The sequence below is a fragment of the Phyllobates terribilis genome, unplaced genomic scaffold (genome assembly GCF_046119375.1).
Source record: "Phyllobates terribilis strain yellow unplaced genomic scaffold, ASM4611937v1 Scaffold_191__1_contigs__length_3620865, whole genome shotgun sequence".
NCBI lineage: Eukaryota > Metazoa > Chordata > Amphibia > Anura > Dendrobatidae > Phyllobates > Phyllobates terribilis.
The window spans coordinates 3087735-3100406 of record NW_027362951.1 but is presented as its reverse complement, the minus strand read 5'-3'; the positions used below and the strand labels follow the sequence as shown (position 1 = coordinate 3100406).

Sequence of the window (12672 nt, the reverse complement as noted above, 5' to 3'; positions counted from 1 at the left end):
AGGTATGGAGGACGCGGGCCAAAAGGAAGAGGTATGGAGGACGTGGGCCAGGGGACCAGGTCTGGAGGACCCGGGATAAAAGAACGAGGTTATGAGGACGCGGGCCAGAGGACGAGGTATGGAGGACGCGGGCCAGACGACGAGGAGGCGGGCCAAAAGGGACGAGGTGTGGAGGACACGGGCCAAAAGGATGAGGTGTGGAGGACGCGGGCCAAAAGGACCAGGTATGGAGGACGCGGGCCAGAGGACCAGGTATGGAGGACGCGGGCCAAAAGGACCAGGTATGGAGGACGCGGGCCAAAAGGACCAGGTATGGAGGACGCGGGCCAAAAGGACCAGGTATGGAGGACGCGGGCCAAAAGGACCAGGTATGGAGGACGCGGGCCAAAAGGACCAGGTATGGAGGACGCGGGCCTAAAAGGACCAGGTATGGAGGACGCGGGCCAGAAAACCAGGTATGGAGGACGCGTGCCAAAGAACGAGGACGCGGGCCCAAAAGAGCAAGGTATGAAGGACGCGGGCCAGAAAAGAACGCGGGCCAAAAAGGACCAGGTATGGAGGACGCGGGCCAAAAAGGGCCAGGTATGGAGGACGCGGGCCAGAGGACGAGGACGCGGGCCAAAAAGGACCAGGTATGGAGGACGCGGGCAAAAAGGACGAGGTATGGAGGACGCGGGACAGGGGACCAGGTATGAAGGACGAGGGCTGAAAGAACGAGGTAAGGAGGACGCGGGCCAGAGGACGAGGTTGCGGGACAGAGAACGAGGTATGGAGGATGCGGGCCAAAAGGACGCGGGCTAGGGGACCAGGTATGGAGGACGCGGGCCAGGGGACCAGGTATGGAGGACGCAGGCCAAAAGAACGAGGTAAGGAGGACACGGTCCAGAGGACGAGGACGCGGGCCAGAGGACGAGGTATGAAGGACGCGGTACAAAATAGACGAGGTATGGAGGACGCGGGCCAGGGGACCAGGTCTGGAGGACCCGGGCTAAAAGAACGAGGTATGGAGGACGCGGGCCAGACGACGAGGACTCGGGCCAAAAGGGACGAGGTGTGGAGGACACAGGCCAAAAGGACCAGGTATGGAGGACGCAGGCCAAAAAGAACCAGGTATGGAGGATGCAGGCCAAAAAGGACCAGTTATGGAGGACGCGGGCCAAAAAAGACCAGGTATGGAGGACGCGGGCCAAAAAGGACCAGGTACGTAGGACGCGGGCCAAAAAGGACCAGGTATGGAGGACGCGGGCCAAAAAGGACCAGGTATGGAGGACGCGGGCCAAAAAGGACCAGGTATGGAGGACGCGGGCCAAAAAGGACCAGGTATGGAGGACGCGGGTCAGAGGACGAGGAAGCGGGTCAGAGTACGAGGACGAGGGCCAGAGGACAAGGTATGGAGGACGCGGGCCAAAAGAAAGAGGTATGGAGGACGTGGGCCAGGGGACCAGGTCTGGAGGACCCGGGCTAAAAGAACGAGGTTATGAGGACGCGGGCCAGAGGACGAGGTATGGAGGACACGGGCCAGACGACGAGGACGCGGCCAAAAGGGACGAGGTGTGGAGGACACGGGCCAAAAGGATGAGGTGTGGAGGACGCGGGCCAAAAGGACCAGGTGTGGAGGACGCGGGCCAGAGGACCAGGTATGGAGGACGCAGGCCAAAAGGACCAGGTATGGAGGACGCGGGCCAAAAGGACCAGGTTTGGAGGACGCAGGCCAAAAGGACCAGGTATGGAGGACACGGGCCAGAAAACCAGGTATGGAGGACGCGGGCCAAAGAACGAGGACGCGGGCCCAAAAGGACAAGGTATGAAGGACGCGGACCAGAAAAGGACGCGGGCCAAAAAGGACCAGGTATGGAGGACGCGGGCCAAAAAGGACCAGGTATGGAGGACGCGGGTCAGAGTACGAGGACGAGGGCCAGAGGACAAGGTATGGAGGACGCGGGCCAAAAGGAAGAGGTATGGAGGACGTGGGCCAGGGGACCAGGTCTGGAGGACCCGGGATAAAAGAACGAGGTTATGAGGACGCGGGCCAGAGGACGAGGTATGGAGGACGCGGGCCAGACGACGAGGACGCGGACCAAAAGGGACGAGGTGTGGAGGACACGGGCCAAAAGGATGAGGTGTGGAGGACGCGGGCCAAAAGGACCAGGTATGGAGGACGCGGGCCAGAGGACCAGGTATGGAGGACGCGGGCCAAAAGGACCAGGTATGGAGGACGCGGGCCAAAAGGACCAGGTATGGAGGACGCGGGCCAAAAGGACCAGGTATGGAGGACGCGGGCCAAAGAACGAGGACGCGGGCCCAAAAGGACAAGGTATGAAGGACGCGGGCCAGAAAAGAATGCGGGCCAAAAAGGACCAGGTATGGAGGACGCGGGCCAAAAAGGGCCAGGTATGGAGGACGCGGGCCAGAGGACGAGGACGCGGGCCAAAAAGGACCAGGTATGGAGGACGCGGGCAAAAAGGACGAGGTATGGAGGACGCGGGACAGGGGACCAGGTATGAAGGACGAAGGCTGAAAGAACGAGGTAAGGAGGACGCGGGCCAGAGGACGAGGTTGCGGGACAGAGAACGAGGTATGGAGGATGCGGGCCAAAAGGACGCGGGCTAGGGGACCAGGTATGGAGGACGCGGGCCAGGGGACCAGGTATGGAGGACGCAGGCCAAAAGAACGAGATAAGGAGGACACGGTCCAGAGGACGAGGACGCGGGCCAGAGGACGAGGTATGAAGGACGCGGTTCAAAATAGACGAGGTATGGAGGACGCGGGCCAGGGGACCAGGTCTGGAGGACCCGGGCTAAAAGAACGAGGTAAGGAGGACGCGGGCCAGAGGACGAGGTATGGAGGACGCGGGCCAGACGACGAGGACTCGGGCCAAAAGGGACGAGGTGTGGAGGACACAGGCCAAAAGGACCAGGTATGGAGGACGCGGACCAAAAAGAACCAGGTATGGAGGATGCGGGCCAAAAAGGACCAGTTATGGAGGACGCGGGCCAAAAAAGACCAGGTATTGAGGACGCGGGCCAAAAAGGACCAGGTATGGAGGACGCGGGCCAAAAAGGACCAGGTATGTAGGACGCGGGCCAAAAAGGACCAGGTATGTAGGACGCGGGCCAAAAAGGACCAGGTATGGGGGACGCGGGCCAAAAAGGACCAGGTATGAAGGACGCGGGCCAGAAAAGGACGTGGGCCAAAAAGGACCAGGTATGGAGGACGCGGGCCAAAAAGGACCAGGTATGGAGGACGCGGGTCAGAGGACGAGGACGCGGGTCAGAGTACGAGGACGAGGGCCAGAGGACAAGGTATGGAGGACGCGGGCCAAAAGGAAGAGGTATGGAGGACGTGGGCCAGGGGACCAGGTCTAGAGGACCAGGGCTAAAAGAACGAGGTTATGAGGACGCGGGCCAGTGGACGAGGTATGGAGGACGCGGGCCACACGACGAGGACGCTGGCCAAAAGGGACGAGGTGTGGAGGACATGGGCCAAAATGATGAGGTATGGAGGACGCGGGCCAGAGGACCAGGTATGGAGGACGCGGGCCAAAAGGACCAGGTATGGAGGACGCGGGCCAAAAGGACCAGGTATGGAGGACGCGGGCCAAAAGGACCAGGTATGGAGGACGCGGGCCTAAAAGGACCAGGTATGGAGGACGCGGGCCAGAAAACCAGGTATGGAGGACGCGGGCCAAGGAACGAGGACGCGGGCCCAAAAGGACAAGGTATGAAGGACGCGGGCCAGGAAAGGACGCGGGCCAAAAAGGACCAGATATGGAGGACGCGGGCCAAAAAAGACCAGGTATGGAGGACGCGGGCCAGTGGACGAGGACGCGGGCCAAAAAGGACCAGGTATGGAGGACGCGGGCAAAAAGGACGAGGTATGGAGGACGCGGGCCAGAGGACGAGGTATGGAGGATGCGGGCCAAAAGGACGCGGGCTAGGGGACCAGGTATGGAGGACGCGGGCCAGGGGACCAGGTATGGAGGACGCAGGCCAAAAGAACGAGGTAAGGAGGACACGGTCCAGAGGACGAGGACGCAGGCCAGAGGATGAGGTATGAAGGACGCGGTTCAAAAGAGACGAGGTATGGAGGACGCGGGTCAAAAGGACAAGGTGTGGAGGACTCGGGCCAAAAGGACAAGGTGTGGAGGACGCAGGCCAAAGGACCAGGTAGGGAGGACGCGGGGACCAAAAGGATCAGGTATGGAGGACGCGGGCCAAAGGGATCAGGTATGGGGGACACGGGCCAAAAGGACCAGGTATGGAGGACACGGGCCAAAGAACCAGGTATGGAGGACGCGAGCCAAAGTACAAGGATGCGGGCCAGAGGACGAGGACGCGGTCCAAAAAGGACGAGGTATGAAGGACGCGAGCCAGAAAAGAACGCGGGCCAAAAAGGACCAGGTATGGAGGACGTGGTCCAAAGAGGACCAGGTATGGAGGACGCGGGCCAGAGGACGAGGAATGGAGGACGCGGGCAAAAAGGACGAGGTATGAAGGACGCGGGACATGGGACCTGGTTTGGAGGACGTGGGCCAAAAGAACGAGGTAAGGAGGATGCTGGCCAGAGGATGAGGATGCGGGCCAGAGAACGAGGTATGGAGGACGCGGGCCAAAAGGACGCTGTCCTGGGGACCAGGTATGGAGGACGCGTGCCAGGAGACCAGGTATAGAGGACGCGGGCTAAAAGAATGAGGTAAGGAGGACGCTGGCCAGAGGACGAGGACGTGGGCCAGAGGATGAGGCATGGAGGACGCGGGCCAAAAGGACGAGGACGCGGGCCAGAGTACGAGGTATGGAGGACGCAGGCCAGAGGACGAGGACCAAAAGCGACGAGGTGTGGAGGACGCGGGCCAAAAGGACGAGGTGTGGAGGACGCGTGCCAAAAGGACCAGGTATGGAGGACGCGGGCCAGAGGACCAGGTATGGCGGACACGGGCCAAAAGGACCAGGTATGGAGGACGCGAGCCAAAAGGACCAGGTATGGAGGACGCGGGCCAAAAGGACCAGGTATGGAGGACGCGGGCCAGAGGACCAGGTATGGAGGACGCGGGCCAGAGGACGAGGACGCGGGCCAAAAAGGACAAGGTATGAAGGGCGCGGGCCTGTAAAGGGCGCTGGCCAGAAAAGGATGCGGGCCCGGAGGACGAGGACCAAAAGGGACGAGGTATGGAGGACGCGGGCCAGAGGACCAGGTATGGAGGACGCGGGCCAGAGGACGAGGACGCGGGCCAAAAAGGACAAGGTATGAAGGACGCGGGCCTGTAAAGGGCGCTGGCCAGAAAAGGACGCGGGCCCGGAGGACGAGGACCAAAAGGGACGAGGTATGGAGGACGCGGGCCAGAAGACGAGGTATGGAGGACGCGGGCAAAAGCGGACGAGGACGCGGGCCAAAAAGGACGAGGACGCGGGCCAGAAAAGGACGCGGGCCAGAAAAGGACGCGGGCCAAAAAGGACCAGGTATGGAGGACGCGGGCCAGAGGACGAGGACACGGGCCAAAGGACGAGGTATGGAGGACGCGGGTAAAAGGACGAGGTATGGAGGACGCGGGACAGGGGACCAGGTATGGAGGATGCGGGCCAAAAGAACGAGGTAAGGAGGACGCGGGGCAGAGGACGAGGTTGCGGGCCAGAGAACGAGGTATGGAGGATGCGGGCCAAAAGGACGCCGGCTAGGGGATCAGGTATGGAGGACGCGGGCCAGGGAACCAGGTATGGAGGACGCGGGCCAAAAGAACGAGGTAAGGAGGACACGGGCCAGAGGACGAGGACGCGGGCCAGAGGACGAGGTATGAAGGACGCGGTCCAAAAGGGACGAGGTATGGAGGACGCGGGCCAAAAGGACAAGGTGAGGAGGACGCGGGCCAAAAGGACCAGGTATGGAGGATGCGGGCCAAAGGACCAGGTATGGAGGACGCGGGCCAAAAGGACCAGGTACGGGGGACATGGGCCAAAAGGACCAGGTATGGAGGACACGGGCCAAAGGACCAGGTATGGAGGACGCGGGCCAAAGTACGAGGATGCGGGCCAGAGTACGAGGACGCGGACCAAAAAGGACGAGGTATGAAGTACGCGGGCCAGAAAAGAACGCGGGCCAAAAAGGACCAGGTATGGAGGACGCGGGCCAAAAGGACGAGGTATGAAGGACCCGGGACAGGGGACCTGGTATTGAGGACGCGGGCCAAAAGAACGAGGTAAGGAGGACGCCAGCCAGAGGACGAGGACGTGGGCCAGAGGACGAGGTATGGAGGACGCGGGCCAAAAGGGACGAGGTATGGAGGACGCGGTCCAAAAGGACGAGGTATGGAGGACGCGGGCCAGAGGACGAGGACGCGGGCCAAAAGGACAAGGTATGGAGGACGCAGGCGAAAAAGGACGAGGACGCGGGCCAAAAAGGATGAGGAAGCGGGCCATAAAGGAAAAGAACGTAGGCCAATAAGGACGAGGACGCGGGCCAAAAAGGACGAGGGCACGGGCCAAAGAGGACGAGGGCGCGGGCCAAAAAGGACGAAGACGCGGGCCAAAAAGGACGAGGACGCGGGCCAAAAAGGACGAGGACGCGGGCCAAAAAGGACGAGGACGCGGGCCAAAAAGGACGAGGACGCAAGCCAAAAAGGACGAGGACGCGGGCCATAGAGGACCCGGGCCAGAGAGGACGAAGACGGAGGCCAGAGAGGACGCGGGCCAGAGAGGACGTGGGCCAAAGAGGACGCGGGCCAGAGAGGACGAGGACGCGGTCCAAAAAGGACGAGGACGCGGGCCAAAAAGGACGAGGATGCGGGCCAAAAAGGACGAGGACGCGGGCGAGGGCCAGAGAGGACGAGGACGCAGGCCAGAGAGGACGCGGGCCAGAGAGGACGCGGGCCAAATAGGACGAGGATGCGGGCCAAAAAGGACGAGGACGCGGGCCAAAAAGGACGAGGGCACGGGCCAAAGAGGACGAGGGTGCGGGCCAAAAAGGACGAAGAAGCGGGCCAAAAAGGATGAGGACGCGGGCCAAAAAGGACGAGGACGCGGGCCAAAAAGGACGAGGATGCGGGCCAAAAAGGACGAGGACGCGGGCCAAAAAGGACGAGGACGCAAGCCAAAAAGGACGAGGACGCAGGCCAGAGAGGACGCGGGCCAGAGAGGACGAGGACGGAGGCCAGAGAGGACGCGGGCCAGAGAGGACGTGGGCCAGAGAGGACGCGGGCCAGAGAGGACGAGGACGCGGTCCAAAAAGGACGAGGACGCGGGCCAAAAAGGAAGAGGATGCGGGCCAAAATGGACGAGGACGCGGGCGAGGGCCAGAGAGGACGAGGACGCAGGCCAGAGAGGACGCGGGCCAGAGAGGACGCGCGCCAGAGAGGACGCGGGCCAGAGAGGACGCGGGCCAGAGAGGATGAGGACGCGGGCCAAAAAGGACGAGGATGCGGGCCAAAAAGGACGAGGATGCGGGCCAAAAAGGACGAGGACGCGGGCCAGAGAGGACGAGGACGCAGGCCAGAGAGGACGCGGGCCAGAGAGGATGCGGGCCAGAGAGGACGCGGGCCAGAGAGGACGCAGGCAAGAGAGGACGAGGACGCGGGCCAAAAAGGACGAGGACGCGGGCCAAAAGGACAAGGTGTGGAGGACGCAGGCGAAAGAGGACGAGGACGCGGGCCAAAAAGGACGAGGAAGCGGGCCAAAAAGGACGAGGACGCGGGCAAAAAAGGACGAGGACGCGGGCCAAAAAGGACGAGGACGCGGGCCAAAAAGGACGAGGACGCAAGCCAAAAAGGACAAGGACGCGGGCCAGAGAGGACGCGGGCCAGAGAGGACGAGGAAGCAGGCCAGAGAGGATGCGGGCCAGAGAGGACGAGGACGCGGAGGCCAGAGAGGAAGCGCGCCAGAGAGGACGTGGGCCAAAGAGAACGCGGGCCAGAGAGGACGAAGACGCGGGCCAAAAAGGACGAGGACGCGGGCCAAAAAGGACGAGGACGCGGGCCAGAGAGGACGCGGGCCAGAGAGGACGCGCGCCAGAGAGGACGCGCGCCAGAGAGGACGAGGACGCGGGCCAAAAAGGACGAGGATGCGGGCCAAAAAGGACGAGGACGCGGGCCAAAAAGGACGAGGACGCGGGCCAGAGAGGACGAGGACGCAGGCCAGAGAGGATGCGGGCCAGAGAGGACGCGGGCCAGAGAGGACGCAGGCAAGAGAGGACAAGGACGCGGGTCAAAAAGGACGAGGACGCGGGCCAGAGAGGACGCGGGCCATAGAGGACGCGGGCCAGAGAGGACGAGGACGCGGGCCAGAGAGGATGAGGGCCAGAGAGGACGAGAACGTGGGCCAGAGAGGACAAGGCCGCGGGCCAGAAAAGGACGAGGCTGCGGGCCAGAAAAGGAGGAGGCCCGGAGGCCGCGGGCCAGAAAAGGATGAGGCCTGGAGGACACAAGGACTCCCTCAAGGGCGGACTAGGAGGGCAACAACGATGTCGAGGAGGACTAGGATGGATGAGGAAGAGGTTAAGGATTGACGAGGACGACTCATAATAGGTGTACAATCATGATGCAAATATCATTAGAAAACCGCTATGTCATACTTCTGGACCCAAAACAATGAGTAGAGAAATCGTAATGCCTAAAAGTTTCAGATTCCTTCCATAAAACATGGCATGAAAACCTTGGCCAATTTTTTTTGCTAGTGATGCAACTTCACTTAGCTTATTAAAAAGTTCTTTCAGAAAGTTGATTCATTTTTCATTTATTCTATCATGTACGGTATAGAGACCAATTTCCTTTTAATCCAACTCAAAGATTTGGTGCAGAAAACAGCATGCGCGGAGGTGAGGAACAGGCAGGATGTTTATACCATCCTTCAATTAGAAGAAACCTATTAGAGGGTATTTAGACCAGAACGGTTTGCCATTTCGTACTTACAGTTAAAGGCTCTCCTTGTAGTGCTTGTACTACAAAGTTACTGACAACTCTTCCATCATTCATGTGCATACGTGGCCCAAATGTATTAAATATCCGAGCCACTCTGACCTCCACACCTTCCTGCCAACAAGCAAAGCAGTTTAGAGACCACATTTTCTTCCAGTAAAAATTAGACTTTTGTTTGTAAAAACATTCTACACAAATAAGCATGTATTTTTCTACCATAGCTTGTATCGCTTTACAAGGTTGTTTTCATTACGAGTTTTGGAAGGTACCACTAACCAGCCTACTGGCTTCTTACTTGCCAGGGGGCGTTCCTGAATGAACGACGAAACTGACCAGCAACATGGCCGCACAGTTGGCCCAAACTGTCCACTGTTGACAGCAGAGCTAGCTTTGCCTCTGCAGCATTGTGTAAGTGCAGGGACAATGAGCCTGGCTGGATCCAGCCATCTGGCTAGCTTCAGAGCTGCACTTGCAAGCTCTATAGCATAAAGCATACAAGAGCTGCACTACTTGCCCAGGAACCTAGCCACCTCTGATAGAATACTGCCCTTTGTTAGTTTGCAGAGGTAGCCGGTAACCTATGGAATTAAGAAGCCCTCTGTTCTTATGAATGTTGACGAGTTGCTTGCTTCTATGTGCAGTTTGAAATTGTACCCATTTATAAAAAGAAAACCCATGTAAATGTTTCCAATAAGTTGTGATTAGCTTTCCTTGAGAGGGCACAGCATGTATTATATGACATAATGTTATCAATGCAGCATTTCCTATAGCAAGGACACACATTCACAAATCCATTTGTCGAAGACCTCAGGTCTATAATGAATTGCTCTGGCATGGTTAATTGATTCTGTAATTTGTGACTCGTATCAACACATTCTATTTTACATAATGAAACACCCTTTGAAATTTTTGGTTGGAAATAAAACATAATTAGCAATAATATAACAACTTCAAGCCCACTGCTGTGAAGATCAAGCCATTATTATATCAAGATGAGACTGGCAGCAGAAGAGTGGACTGGCCACCCCAGAACTCATTGTCATTTAAAGTTATGGCAGAAACCCAACTTCAAAGACTGAACTTTGTGGTTTTCACAAAAAGATAGCAGAATTAAGTCACAGCCTCGTAGGAAAAAAAGCAGATGAGTAGTAGATGCTAAGAAGTCACAGCACCACTAGAAGGCTATCTGAGTGGTTCCCTACGTTGACCCAGTCTATATAGAACACCTATAACATAGTAACTGAAACATTTCCCACTTTTTTAGGCAATTACAGAGTGAAGCAACCTTGAGCAATCAGCTTTAAAACTTAGGGGAGGGAGGGGGTAATTGCAGTGTGTATGTTCATTTCAACTGTAGCACCCAAATGAAGGATTGCAGCTTTTATTGCCCTCTGTCTTGCCAGGTCTTGCATAGGGCCCTAGCGGCTTAGCTGATCGTTAGCAAGATGGGACCCTCATTTAATTCTCCAACGGTGTATTTTGGGGTTTTGTTTTTTTTTACCATTTCTACCATTCTTAATGTACAGAACATTTATATTGCTTGTGTGCCACAGACATTTTAATATTGTAAGACTAAATTGACCCATTTCAGATGGAGCATGCTGTAAAGATAGTAGATTTAATACAAAAAAGCACTCTATTACATGGGTAGTGGAAAAATCAATTACTCCATCACATACAAGATTAGCTACTTATCAAGGGACTTAAAACTGCGCAAATTACACAACGTGCAATAGTTTTGAAACTTGGGCAAATCACACCATCAGCAAAAAAAAACAATCCCTCAGCAAATAAAGTCTCCCTAATGTAATTAGAGCACAGGAAATACATAGGGCTTAAAGATATAGAGGTCAGAATAAGGGCGTCTGCAAGGCCTCATTAAGAGTTTTTGTCAGACCCCATTATTCGGACCATGATGTCCTCCAGTTTTATATATTTGCTTGGGAGACAAACAATTTATTTTTTTTAGACATTACTGTATAACCGACTAATGCTATCCATAATTTCCACGGACCCACAGACTTGTATGAGCGATTTTGATTCATGACATGGGTCAAAAATTTGGGGTGGGGGGGAGGGGTGTTATTGTAGGTTGTAAGACGTCTTCCAGATTACACTGAATATTAGTAACACGACCAACCTGTTTCATATAAGCATAGCACATGGTCTCTGCTACTCGCTTTCCCTCATCATAACAAGCTCGGGGCCAATAGGATTCACATGTCCCCAGTAGTCTTCATTTTGAGGGTGTACTTCTGGATCTGATGATTAACATAGGAGGAGATTGAGGAAAAAGCATAAAGTGAATGTAATAAAAAAATAAGTAGAATACAGACTATGGGCTTTACAAGGAACCATTATATCAAAACAACAAACAATAAAAAGGCCAAAGATTACAAGAGCCGACATGACATCATTTATCACAGTCTGGACTTTTTATCTTTTGCTCTGCAGCTTGACACCTGAGATAATGGTGGTAAAGATAATGAGACGCAGGAACAATGTTGAAAGCGATTTCAAGTGTAAAGGCCCCGTCACACATAACGAGATCGCTAGCGAGATCGTTGATAAGTCACGGTTTTTGTGACACAATAGCGATCTTGATAGCGATCTCGTTATGTCTGACAGGTAGCAATGATCAGGCCCCTGCTGTGAGATCGCTGATCGTTACAAAGCTTCCTGGACCATCCCTGGGTCGTCGCGCTCCCGCTGGGCAGTGTGCATCGCTGTATTTGACACCTTATCAACGACCTCGTTAGCGATTCAGAACTGAGACACGTAGGCATGCATAAATTGGACTTTTCCGCGCCCCTGAAGTGGAGGAACCCCAAAACCGTAAGCGTTAAAATAAAAAAAATAAAGTGGTTTAATGCGTAATTCCAGCGGGGATAATGGGTTCCTATGGGAGAAAGTGCAGCCGCAGGTGTGTAAAGAATTGACATGTTGATTCTTTTTACGCCCGCGCTTTCTCCCATAAAAGTGCAGCGTATATTTACACAGTGTTTGTACGGCAAAGTGAATTTCACATTCACTTTGCCGGCAGACACAGGGGCACATGGAGCATTTTTAAAAAGCGTGCGCAAAAAAGTGGTCAAAAATGCACGTAATTTTATGCACGCCTTTGTGACACAATACAGTCCCTATCAAGGTGTGGATCGTTGAAATAGCTGCTGTGTGAAAGCGTCCCAACGACCGCCGACATCGTTAGTTAGATCGCTGGGGCGGCCGAAATCGTTGGGAAGTTCTGCATGTTTGACAGCTCCCCAGCGATCACGAAACGACTCTCCAGCGATCCCAAAACCGTGACGTAATAACGATCTCGCTAGCGATCTCGTTATGTGTGACGGGGCCTTTACCCTCTTTAGCAATATTCTAAAATACACAAATGTAATGTCACAATTACCTCCATAGACCTCTGAAGTAGATGCCAGTAGTAGCCGAGCTCCAACACGCTTCGCTAATCCTGAAAAGACATGAATAAACTCCATGAAATTACCGGTATATATAGATAGATTGGCCTCATCCTCTGATTCACTGAAAACAATCTGCGCTAAAGCCGTATTTAGACGGAGAGAATTCTGCTGAAATCGAGCACGAATAGATAAAACAAGTTCAATGGCCTGTGGAAATCAGCCTTTTACAGAACAAGAACATCAATCTAAACTGCGTGAGGAAGAACGATTGTTCATGCGCACACTATATGGGGACAGAACGATCACATTGTTAGCGCACAACCCCCATTTAGATCACAGATATGAACCCTCTAGGATTAC

At 55.5% G+C, this 12672-nt stretch overlaps 1 pseudogene; it reads right to left on the bottom strand.

Annotated features, from left to right (window-relative positions):
• Positions 1-12672, bottom strand: part of LOC141213276 (UDP-glucuronic acid decarboxylase 1-like) — a 116672-nt pseudogene that overhangs the window by 85967 nt on the left and 18033 nt on the right.